This window comes from Lingula anatina, chromosome 3 (assembly GCF_051362555.1).
Source record: "Lingula anatina isolate TDL-2025a chromosome 3, LinAna3.0, whole genome shotgun sequence".
Classification (NCBI taxonomy): domain Eukaryota; kingdom Metazoa; phylum Brachiopoda; class Lingulata; order Lingulida; family Lingulidae; genus Lingula; species Lingula anatina.
In genome coordinates this window covers 11,216,012-11,228,954 of record NC_141769.1, presented here as the reverse complement: position 1 = coordinate 11,228,954, position 12,943 = coordinate 11,216,012, and the positions used below count along the sequence as shown (strand labels likewise).

At 42.5% G+C, this 12,943-nt stretch overlaps 1 protein-coding gene across 1 annotated transcript in view; it reads right to left on the bottom strand.

Moving 5' to 3' along the window:
- LOC106166202 (flavin-containing monooxygenase 5) overlaps window positions 1–12,943 on the bottom strand; it is a 42,588-nt gene that overhangs the window by 2,609 nt on the left and 27,036 nt on the right. The gene's annotated exons all lie outside the window — the stretch shown is intronic.

The window sequence follows — 12,943 nt, the reverse complement described above, 5'->3', positions numbered from 1 at the left end:
TTGGTGGCTGATTGGTTGGATGGTATATTGTCTTGCAAAATTCAGAAAATGCCTACGTTTTGTGAAAATAAGAAAATGATGCAAAATCAGTCAGTAGAAACCATCCCGTAATAGCAGTTGCCGTTCAACTTCAAAACATTAAACCTCTGAACAAATTAAAGGAAATTGAACAATGCAACCTTCGGTCCGTCAAAGCAATGTATATAACTCATTAAAAAAACACTCAGTTCAAACACTCTGGCTAATGAAAAAGAAAGTGTCCTCTCGGCGGAATTGTCACCAAATATGTTGTCTTTGTCAAAATTCACATGGTTGCAATTGCTTGAAAGGAAAACGCACCAGCTTTAACACATTTGAACGTTTTTTAATGATTCCCTCTTTTCAGGGCCTCGCTAAAGCTAAAATCGCTCCCCGGTGCTTTTTAACGTCATACGTGATACCAAACTAAATCTCAGCTCAAAACAAAGTCATAGTAAGAAAGAAAAAAAAGAATCTATCTCGGAACGCTCCGTGTCGGCTTCTCAACCAAAGTCTCGTGTACATCATCTACTTAAACGTTCAATGATAATACGATGTTCGCGGAAAGGCGTTGTGCGTGATGAAATTCATTTTTTACGGCCCAAGGGCTATCGATTGTAATTTCGGACATTTACATGTGCATCCAAACTGGCCCTCTTCATGACAAGGCAGAAAGTTTGCATTTGATATACTGCTTTCTAATGAAGCTGCCTCGGTTCCGTGGTAACTTCGCTGACTGGAACACAGCTAGTTAGACACCTTCCTGGGTTCGAATTCTACAACGTCCAGCACAATCTTTTGTTGCTGGAAATCATTTCTAAAAATTTTCTTTGGTTACTATAAGAGGAAACTCGTATCCACGGAGGGTGGGTGGGTCACTCACGGCGCAATCGGTAGCGTGCAAGGCTGTTAAAAAAAATCAAACCAATCATCCACCATGGTAACGAGTCACGAGTAGTCACGAGTTCGAATCCCGAATGAGGCATGTCACCTTCCCCTCGGATACGACCTGGTCACGTGATGGAAAAGGCGCGAATACGAATGCAGGCACTCGTCGGTCCCGGCAAATTACCTTTTGCATAAAAAGCCGGTAAAGTTTCGGATCAGTGATCGATTTTGCAACAACTTTTGCTGGTCGTTATCATAATGTCTGCCTCGTCGATAACACTTTCTTACTCTTCATTTAAAGGTTCTTAAAATGATGCTTAGGCGGGGATGGTCTTTGATCTCTATCCTTAACCAGCTACGCAACAGATCAAACTTGAATTGAGTCAGTATAGCTAACCCGCCAAGGTGCCACGCACGTCATACTGCCCTTTCATCTCAGAGTGCTGTCTTCTCGGTGGGATTATCAGCAAAATAATTTATTTTGTTTATTTTTATTTTTTTCGAAAATCACGTCACCGCTTTTGCTTTACCCAATGTTACATTTTGTTGTGTTTTTAAATGTCATCCCTTCCTCTAGGGCCTTGCTTCTCAAGACTGTTCATATTGTCTTACAGTACCCAGGGCAACTCCACAATGGCCATTAGAAATGGCAAAGACTACTCAAATCCAAAACTGACCAACTGTGAACCGCTTTAGCTCTCGTCGTGCTCGATAACTTCAAAGGTGAAGTCAGACGTAATCTCACTGTAAACCAAAATGAAAATAAAAGCTTCAAAACCATCTGGCTAGTTACGTTCCGAGCAGTCTTATCAATAAAAGCGACCAAACTTGATATTGTTTCGGTAGCTTTCCCGCTTTGACACCACGTCTTACCGCCTGTAAACCGCGTTCAGCAGAAAAAGGAAAGTATCCTCTCGGCGGAATTGTCGCCAAATATGTTGTCTTTGTCAAAATTCACATGGTTGCAATTGCTTAAAAGGAAAACGCACCAGCTTTAACACATTTGAACGTTTTTTAATGATTCCCTCTTTTCAGGGCCTCGCTAAAGCTAAAATCGCTCCCCGGTGCTTTTTAACGTCAAACGTGATACCAAACTAAATCTCAGCTCAAAACAAAGTCATAGTAAGAAAGAAAAAAAAAGAATCTATCTCGGAACGCTCCGTGTCGGCTTCTCAACCAAAGTCTCGTGTACATCATCTACTTAAACGTTCAATGATAATACGATGTTCGCGGAAAGGCGTTGTGCGTGATGAAATTCATTTTTTACGGCCCAAGGGCTATCGATTGTAATTTCGGACATTTACATGTGCATCCAAACTGGCCCTCTTCATGACAAGGCAGAAAGTTTGCATTTGATATACTGCTTTCTAACGAAGCTGCCTCGGTTCCGTGGTAACTTCGCTGACTGGAACACAGCTAGTTAGACACCTTCCTGGGTTCGAATTCTACAACGTCCAGCACAATCTTTTGTTGCTGGAAATCATTTCTAAAAATTTTCTTTGGTTACTATAAGAGGAAACTCGTATCCACGGAGGGTGGGCGGGTCACTCACGGCGCAATCGGTAGCATGCAAGGCTGTTAAAAAAAATCAAACCAATCATCCACCATGGTAACGAGTCACGAGTAGTCACGAGTTCGAATCCCGGATGAGGCATGTCACCTTCCCCTCGGATACGACCTGGTCACGTGATGGGAAAGGCGCGAATACGAATGCAGGCACTCGTCGGTCCCGGCAAATTACCTTTTGCATAAAAAGCCGGTAAAGTTTCGGATCAGTGATCGATTTTGCAACAACTTTTGCTGGTCGTTATCATAATGTCTGCCTCGTCGATAACACTTTCTTACTCTTCATTTAAAGGTTCTTAAAATGATGCTTAGGCGGGGATGGTCTTTGATCTCTATCCTTTACCAGCTACGCAACAGATCAAACTTGAATTGAGTCAGTATAGCTAACCCGCCATGGTGCCACGCACGTCATACTGCCCTTTCATCTCAGAGTGCTGTCTTCTCGGTGGGATTATCAGCAAAATAATTTATTTTGTTTATTTTTATTTTTTTCGAAAATCACGTCACCGCTTTTGCTTTACCCAATGTTACATTTTGTTGTGTTTTTAAATGTCATCCCTTCCTCTAGGGCCTTGCTTCTCAAGACTGTTCATATTGTCTTACAGTACCCAGGGCAACTCCACAATGGCCATTAGAAATGGCAAAGACTACTCAAATCCAAAGCTGACCAACTGTGAACCGCTTTAGCTCTCGTCGTGCTCGATAACTTCAAAGGTGAAGTCAGACGTAATCTCACTGTAAACCAAAATGAAAATAAAAGCTTCAAAACCATCTGGCTAGTTACGTTCCGAGCAGTCTTATCAATAAAAGCGACCAAACTTGATATTGTTTCGGTAGCTTTCCCGCTTTGACACCACGTCTTACCGCCTGTAAACCGCGTTCAGCAGAAAAAGGAAAGTATCCTCTCGGCGGAATTGTCGCCAAATATGTTGTCTTTGTCAAAATTCACATGGTTGCAATTGCTTGAAAGGAAAACGCACCAGCTTTAACACATTTGAACGTTTTTTAATGATTCCCTCTTTTCAGGGCCTCGCTAAAGCTAAAATCGCTCCCCTGTGCTTTTTAACGTCATACGTGATACCAAACTAAATCTCAGCTCAAAACAAAGTCATAGTAAGAAAGAAAAAAAAAGAATCTATCTCGGAACGCTCCGTGTCGGCTTCTCAACCAAAGTCTCGTGTACATCATCTACTTAAACGTTCAATGATAATACGATGTTCGCGGAAAGGCGTTGTGCGTGATGAAATTCATTTTTTACGGCCCAAGGGCTATCGATTGTAATTTCGGACATTTACATGTGCATCCAAACTGGCCCTCTTCATGACAAGGCAGAAAGTTTGCATTTGATATACTGGTTTCTAACGAAGCTGCCTCGGTTCCGTGGTAACTTCGCTGACTGGAACACAGCTAGTTAGACACCTTCCTGGGTTCGAATTCTACAACGTCCAGCACAATCTTTTGTTGCTGGAAATCATTTCTAAAAATTTTCTTTGGTTACTATAAGAGGAAACTCGTATCCACGGAGGGTGGGCGGGTCACTCACGGCGCAATCGGTAGCATGCAAGGCTGTTAAAAAAAATCAAACCAATCATCCATCATGGTAACGAGTCACGAGTAGTCACGAGTTCGAATCCCGGATGAGGCATGTCACCTTCCCCTCGGATACGACCTGGTCACGTGATGGGAAAGGCGCGAATACGAATGCAGGCACTCGTCGGTCCCGGCAAATTACCTTTTGCATAAAAAGCCGGTAAAGTTTCGGATCAGTGATCGATTTTGCAACAACTTTTGCTGGTCGTTATCATAATGTCTGCCTCGTCGATAACACTTTCTTACTCTTCATTTAAAGGTTCTTAAAATGATGCTTAGGCGGGGATGGTCTTTGATCTCTATCCTTTACCAGCTACGCAACAGATCAAACTTGAATTGAGTCAGTATAGCTAACCCGCCATGGTGCCACGCACGTCATACTGCCCTTTCATCTCAGAGTGCTGTCTTCTCGGTGGGATTATCAGCAAAATAATTTATTTTGTTTATTTTTATTTTTTTCGAAAATCACGTCACCGCTTTTGCTTTACCCAATGTTACATTTTGTTGTGTTTTTAAATGTCATCCCTTCCTCTAGGGCCTTGCTTCTCAAGACTGTTCATATTGTCTTACAGTACCCAGGGCAACTCCACAATGGCCATTAGAAATGGCAAAGACTACTCAAATCCAAAGCTGACCAACTGTGAACCGCTTTAGCTCTCGTCGTGCTCGATAACTTCAAAGGTGAAGTCAGACGTAATCTCACTGTAAACCAAAATGAAAATAAAAGCTTCAAAACCATCTGGCTAGTTACGTTCCGAGCAGTCTTATCAATAAAAGCGACCAAACTTGATATTGTTTCGGTAGCTTTCCCGCTTTGACACCACGTCTTACCGCCTGTAAACCGCGTTCAGCAGAAAAAGGAAAGTATCCTCTCGGCGGAATTGTCGCCAAATATGTTGTCTTTGTCAAAATTCACATGGTTGCAATTGCTTGAAAGGAAAACGCACCAGCTTTAACACATTTGAACGTTTTTTAATGATTCCCTCTTTTCAGGGCCTCGCTAAAGCTAAAATCGCTCCCCTGTGCTTTTTAACGTCATACGTGATACCAAACTAAATCTCAGCTCAAAACAAAGTCATAGTAAGAAAGAAAAAAAAAGAATCTATCTCGGAACGCTCCGTGTCGGCTTCTCAACCAAAGTCTCGTGTACATCATCTACTTAAACGTTCAATGATAATACGATGTTCGCGGAAAGGCGTTGTGCGTGATGAAATTCATTTTTTACGGCCCAAGGGCTATCGATTGTAATTTCGGACATTTACATGTGCATCCAAACTGGCCCTCTTCATGACAAGGCAGAAAGTTTGCATTTGATATACTGGTTTCTAACGAAGCTGCCTCGGTTCCGTGGTAACTTCGCTGACTGGAACACAGCTAGTTAGACACCTTCCTGGGTTCGAATTCTACAACGTCCAGCACAATCTTTTGTTGCTGGAAATCATTTCTAAAAATTTTCTTTGGTTACTATAAGAGGAAACTCGTATCCACGGAGGGTGGGCGGGTCACTCACGGCGCAATCGGTAGCATGCAAGGCTGTTAAAAAAAATCAAACCAATCATCCATCATGGTAACGAGTCACGAGTAGTCACGAGTTCGAATCCCGGATGAGGCATGTCACCTTCCCCTCGGATACGACCTGGTCACGTGATGGGAAAGGCGCGAATACGAATGCAGGCACTCGTCGGTCCCGGCAAATTACCTTTTGCATAAAAAGCCGGTAAAGTTTCGGATCAGTGATCGATTTTGCAACAACTTTTGCTGGTCGTTATCATAATGTCTGCCTCGTCGATAACACTTTCTTACTCTTCATTTAAAGGTTCTTAAAATGATGCTTAGGCGGGGATGGTCTTTGATCTCTATCCTTTACCAGCTACGCAACAGATCAAACTTGAATTGAGTCAGTATAGCTAACCCGCCATGGTGCCACGCACGTCATACTGCCCTTTCATCTCAGAGTGCTGTCTTCTCGGTGGGATTATCAGCAAAATAATTTATTTTGTTTATTTTTATTTTTTTCGAAAATCACGTCACCGCTTTTGCTTTACCCAATGTTACATTTTGTTGTGTTTTTAAATGTCATCCCTTCCTCTAGGGCCTTGCTTCTCAAGACTGTTCATATTGTCTTACAGTACCCAGGGCAACTCCACAATGGCCATTAGAAATGGCAAAGACTACTCAAATCCAAAGCTGACCAACTGTGAACCGCTTTAGCTCTCGTCGTGCTCGATAACTTCAAAGGTGAAGTCAGACGTAATCTCACTGTAAACCAAAATGAAAATAAAAGCTTCAAAACCATCTGGCTAGTTACGTTCCGAGCAGTCTTATCAATAAAAGCGACCAAACTTGATATTGTTTCGGTAGCTTTCCCGCTTTGACACCACGTCTTACCGCCTGTAAACCGCGTTCAGCAGAAAAAGGAAAGTATCCTCTCGGCGGAATTGTCGCCAAATATGTTGTCTTTGTCAAAATTCACATGGTTGCAATTGCTTGAAAGGAAAACGCACCAGCTTTAACACATTTGAACGTTTTTTAATGATTCCCTCTTTTCAGGGCCTCGCTAAAGCTAAAATCGCTCCCCTGTGCTTTTTAACGTCATACGTGATACCAAACTAAATCTCAGCTCAAAACAAAGTCATAGTAAGAAAGAAAAAAAAGAATCTATCTCGGAACGCTCCGTGTCGGCTTCTCAACCAAAGTCTCGTGTACATCATCTACTTAAACGTTCAATGATAATACGATGTTCGCGGAAAGGCGTTGTGCGTGATGAAATTCATTTTTTACGGCCCAAGGGCTATCGATTGTAATTTCGGACATTTACATGTGCATCCAAACTGGCCCTCTTCATGACAAGGCAGAAAGTTTGCATTTGATATACCGCTTTCTAACGAAGCTGCCTCGGTTCCGTGGTAACTTCGCTGACTGGAACACAGCTAGTTAGACACCTTCCTGGGTTCGAATTCTACAACGTCCAGCACAATCTTTTGTTGCTGGAAATCATTTCTAAAAATTTTCTTTGGTTACTATAAGAGGAAACTCGTATCCACGGAGGGTGGGCGGGTCACTCACGGCGCAATCGGTAGCATGCAAGGCTGTTAAAAAAAATCAAACCAATCATCCATCATGGTAACGAGTCACGAGTAGTCACGAGTTCGAATCCCGGATGAGGCATGTCACCTTCCCCTCGGATACGACCTGGTCACGTGATGGGAAAGGCGCGAATACGAATGCAGGCACTCGTCGGTCCCGGCAAATTACCTTTTGCATAAAAAGCCGGTAAAGTTTCGGATCAGTGATCGATTTTGCAACAACTTTTGCTGGTCGTTATCATAATGTCTGCCTCGTCGATAACACTTTCTTACTCTTCATTTAAAGGTTCTTAAAATGATGCTTAGGCGGGGATGGTCTTTGATCTCTATCCTTTACCAGCTACGCAACAGATCAAACTTGAATTGAGTCAGTATAGCTAACCCGCCATGGTGCCACGTCGTCATACTGCCCTTTCATCTCAGAGTGCTGTCTTCTCGGTGGGATTATCAGCAAAATAATTTATTTTGTTTATTTTTATTTTTTTCGAAAATCACGTCACCGCTTTTGCTTTACCCAATGTTACATTTTGTTGTGTTTTTAAATGTCATCCCTTCCTCTAGGGCCTTGCTTCTCAAGACTGTTCATATTGTCTTACAGTACCCAGGGCAACTCCACAATGGCCATTAGAAATGGCAAAGACTACTCAAATCCAAAGCTGACCAACTGTGAACCGCTTTAGCTCTCGTCGTGCTCGATAACTTCAAAGGTGAAGTCAGACGTAATCTCACTGTAAACCAAAATGAAAATAAAAGCTTCAAAACCATCTGGCTAGTTACGTTCCGAGCAGTCTTATCAATAAAAGCGACCAAACTTGATATTGTTTCGGTAGCTTTCCCGCTTTGACACCACGTCTTACCGCCTGTAAACCGCGTTCAGCAGAAAAAGGAAAGTATCCTCTCGGCGGAATTGTCGCCAAATATGTTGTCTTTGTCAAAATTCACATGGTTGCAATTGCTTGAAAGGAAAACGCACCAGCTTTAACACATTTGAACGTTTTTTAATGATTCCCTCTTTTCAGGGCCTCGCTAAAGCTAAAATCGCTCCCCTGTGCTTTTTAACGTCATACGTGATACCAAACTAAATCTCAGCTCAAAACAAAGTCATAGTAAGAAAGAAAAAAAAAGAATCTATCTCGGAACGCTCCGTGTCGGCTTCTCAACCAAAGTCTCGTGTACATCATCTACTTAAACGTTCAATGATAATACGATGTTCGCGGAAAGGCGTTGTGCGTGATGAAATTCATTTTTTACGGCCCAAGGGCTATCGATTGTAATTTCGGACATTTACATGTGCATCCAAACTGGCCCTCTTCATGACAAGGCAGAAAGTTTGCATTTGATATACTGGTTTCTAACGAAGCTGCCTCGGTTCCGTGGTAACTTCGCTGACTGGAACACAGCTAGTTAGACACCTTCCTGGGTTCGAATTCTACAACGTCCAGCACAATCTTTTGTTGCTGGAAATCATTTCTAAAAATTTTCTTTGGTTACTATAAGAGGAAACTCGTATCCACGGAGGGTGGGCGGGTCACTCACGGCGCAATCGGTAGCATGCAAGGCTGTTAAAAAAAATCAAACCAATCATCCATCATGGTAACGAGTCACGAGTAGTCACGAGTTCGAATCCCGGATGAGGCATGTCACCTTCCCCTCGGATACGACCTGGTCACGTGATGGGAAAGGCGCGAATACGAATGCAGGCACTCGTCGGTCCCGGCAAATTACCTTTTGCATAAAAAGCCGGTAAAGTTTCGGATCAGTGATCGATTTTGCAACAACTTTTGCTGGTCGTTATCATAATGTCTGCCTCGTCGATAACACTTTCTTACTCTTCATTTAAAGGTTCTTAAAATGATGCTTAGGCGGGGATGGTCTTTGATCTCTATCCTTTACCAGCTACGCAACAGATCAAACTTGAATTGAGTCAGTATAGCTAACCCGCCATGGTGCCACGCACGTCATACTGCCCTTTCATCTCAGAGTGCTGTCTTCTCGGTGGGATTATCAGCAAAATAATTTATTTTGTTTATTTTTATTTTTTTCGAAAATCACGTCACCGCTTTTGCTTTACCCAATGTTACATTTTGTTGTGTTTTTAAATGTCATCCCTTCCTCTAGGGCCTTGCTTCTCAAGACTGTTCATATTGTCTTACAGTACCCAGGGCAACTCCACAATGGCCATTAGAAATGGCAAAGACTACTCAAATCCAAAGCTGACCAACTGTGAACCGCTTTAGCTCTCGTCGTGCTCGATAACTTCAAAGGTGAAGTCAGACGTAATCTCACTGTAAACCAAAATGAAAATAAAAGCTTCAAAACCATCTGGCTAGTTACGTTCCGAGCAGTCTTATCAATAAAAGCGACCAAACTTGATATTGTTTCGGTAGCTTTCCCGCTTTGACACCACGTCTTACCGCCTGTAAACCGCGTTCAGCAGAAAAAGGAAAGTATCCTCTCGGCGGAATTGTCGCCAAATATGTTGTCTTTGTCAAAATTCACATGGTTGCAATTGCTTGAAAGGAAAACGCACCAGCTTTAACACATTTGAACGTTTTTTAATGATTCCCTCTTTTCAGGGCCTCGCTAAAGCTAAAATCGCTCCCCTGTGCTTTTTAACGTCATACGTGATACCAAACTAAATCTCAGCTCAAAACAAAGTCATAGTAAGAAAGAAAAAAAAAGAATCTATCTCGGAACGCTCCGTGTCGGCTTCTCAACCAAAGTCTCGTGTACATCATCTACTTAAACGTTCAATGATAATACGATGTTCGCGGAAAGGCGTTGTGCGTGATGAAATTCATTTTTTACGGCCCAAGGGCTATCGATTGTAATTTCGGACATTTACATGTGCATCCAAACTGGCCCTCTTCATGACAAGGCAGAAAGTTTGCATTTGATATACTGGTTTCTAACGAAGCTGCCTCGGTTCCGTGGTAACTTCGCTGACTGGAACACAGCTAGTTAGACACCTTCCTGGGTTCGAATTCTACAACGTCCAGCACAATCTTTTGTTGCTGGAAATCATTTCTAAAAATTTTCTTTGGTTACTATAAGAGGAAACTCGTATCCACGGAGGGTGGGCGGGTCACTCACGGCGCAATCGGTAGCATGCAAGGCTGTTAAAAAAAATCAAACCAATCATCCATCATGGTAACGAGTCACGAGTAGTCACGAGTTCGAATCCCGGATGAGGCATGTCACCTTCCCCTCGGATACGACCTGGTCACGTGATGGGAAAGGCGCGAATACGAATGCAGGCACTCGTCGGTCCCGGCAAATTACCTTTTGCATAAAAAGCCGGTAAAGTTTCGGATCAGTGATCGATTTTGCAACAACTTTTGCTGGTCGTTATCATAATGTCTGCCTCGTCGATAACACTTTCTTACTCTTCATTTAAAGGTTCTTAAAATGATGCTTAGGCGGGGATGGTCTTTGATCTCTATCCTTTACCAGCTACGCAACAGATCAAACTTGAATTGAGTCAGTATAGCTAACCCGCCATGGTGCCACGCACGTCATACTGCCCTTTCATCTCAGAGTGCTGTCTTCTCGGTGGGATTATCAGCAAAATAATTTATTTTGTTTATTTTTATTTTTTTCGAAAATCACGTCACCGCTTTTGCTTTACCCAATGTTACATTTTGTTGTGTTTTTAAATGTCATCCCTTCCTCTAGGGCCTTGCTTCTCAAGACTGTTCATATTGTCTTACAGTACCCAGGGCAACTCCACAATGGCCATTAGAAATGGCAAAGACTACTCAAATCCAAAGCTGACCAACTGTGAACCGCTTTAGCTCTCGTCGTGCTCGATAACTTCAAAGGTGAAGTCAGACGTAATCTCACTGTAAACCAAAATGAAAATAAAAGCTTCAAAACCATCTGGCTAGTTACGTTCCGAGCAGTCTTATCAATAAAAGCGACCAAACTTGATATTGTTTCGGTAGCTTTCCCGCTTTGACACCACGTCTTACCGCCTGTAAACCGCGTTCAGCAGAAAAAGGAAAGTATCCTCTCGGCGGAATTGTCGCCAAATATGTTGTCTTTGTCAAAATTCACATGGTTGCAATTGCTTGAAAGGAAAACGCACCAGCTTTAACACATTTGAACGTTTTTTAATGATTCCCTCTTTTCAGGGCCTCGCTAAAGCTAAAATCGCTCCCCTGTGCTTTTTAACGTCATACGTGATACCAAACTAAATCTCAGCTCAAAACAAAGTCATAGTAAGAAAGAAAAAAAAGAATCTATCTCGGAACGCTCCGTGTCGGCTTCTCAACCAAAGTCTCGTGTACATCATCTACTTAAACGTTCAATGATAATACGATGTTCGCGGAAAGGCGTTGTGCGTGATGAAATTCATTTTTTACGGCCCAAGGGCTATCGATTGTAATTTCGGACATTTACATGTGCATCCAAACTGGCCCTCTTCATGACAAGGCAGAAAGTTTGCATTTGATATACCGCTTTCTAACGAAGCTGCCTCGGTTCCGTGGTAACTTCGCTGACTGGAACACAGCTAGTTAGACACCTTCCTGGGTTCGAATTCTACAACGTCCAGCACAATCTTTTGTTGCTGGAAATCATTTCTAAAAATTTTCTTTGGTTACTATAAGAGGAAACTCGTATCCACGGAGGGTGGGCGGGTCACTCACGGCGCAATCGGTAGCATGCAAGGCTGTTAAAAAAAATCAAACCAATCATCCATCATGGTAACGAGTCACGAGTAGTCACGAGTTCGAATCCCGGATGAGGCATGTCACCTTCCCCTCGGATACGACCTGGTCACGTGATGGGAAAGGCGCGAATACGAATGCAGGTACTCGTCGGTCCCGGCAAATTACCTTTTGCATAAAAAGCCGGTAAAGTTTCGGATCAGTGATCGATTTTGCAACAACTTTTGCTGGTCGTTATCATAATGTCTGCCTCGTCGATAACACTTTCTTACTCTTCATTTAAAGGTTCTTAAAATGATGCTTAGGCGGGGATGGTCTTTGATCTCTATCCTTTACCAGCTACGCAACAGATCAAACTTGAATTGAGTCAGTATAGCTAACCCGCCATGGTGCCACGCACGTCATACTGCCCTTTCATCTCAGAGTGCTGTCTTCTCGGTGGGATTATCAGCAAAATAATTTATTTTGTTTATTTTTATTTTTTTCGAAAATCACGTCACCGCTTTTGCTTTACCCAATGTTACATTTTGTTGTGTTTTTAAATGTCATCCCTTCCTCTAGGGCCTTGCTTCTCAAGACTGTTCATATTGTCTTACAGTACCCAGGGCAACTCCACAATGGCCATTAGAAATGGCAAAGACTACTCAAATCCAAAGCTGACCAACTGTGAACCGCTTTAGCTCTCGTCGTGCTCGATAACTTCAAAGGTGAAGTCAGACGTAATCTCACTGTAAACCAAAATGAAAATAAAAGCTTCAAAACCATCTGGCTAGTTACGTTCCGAGCAGTCTTATCAATAAAAGCGACCAAACTTGATATTGTTTCGGTAGCTTTCCCGCTTTGACACCACGTCTTACCGCCTGTAAACCGCGTTCAGCAGAAAAAGGAAAGTATCCTCTCGGCGGAATTGTCGCCAAATATGTTGTCTTTGTCAAAATTCACATGGTTGCAATTGCTTGAAAGGAAAACGCACCAGCTTTAACACATTTGAACGTTTTTTAATGATTCCCTCTTTTCAGGGCCTCGCTAAAGCTAAAATCGCTCCCCTGTGCTTTTTAACGTCATACGTGATACCAAACTAAATCTCAGCTCAAAACAAAGTCATAGTAAGAAAGAAAAAAAAGA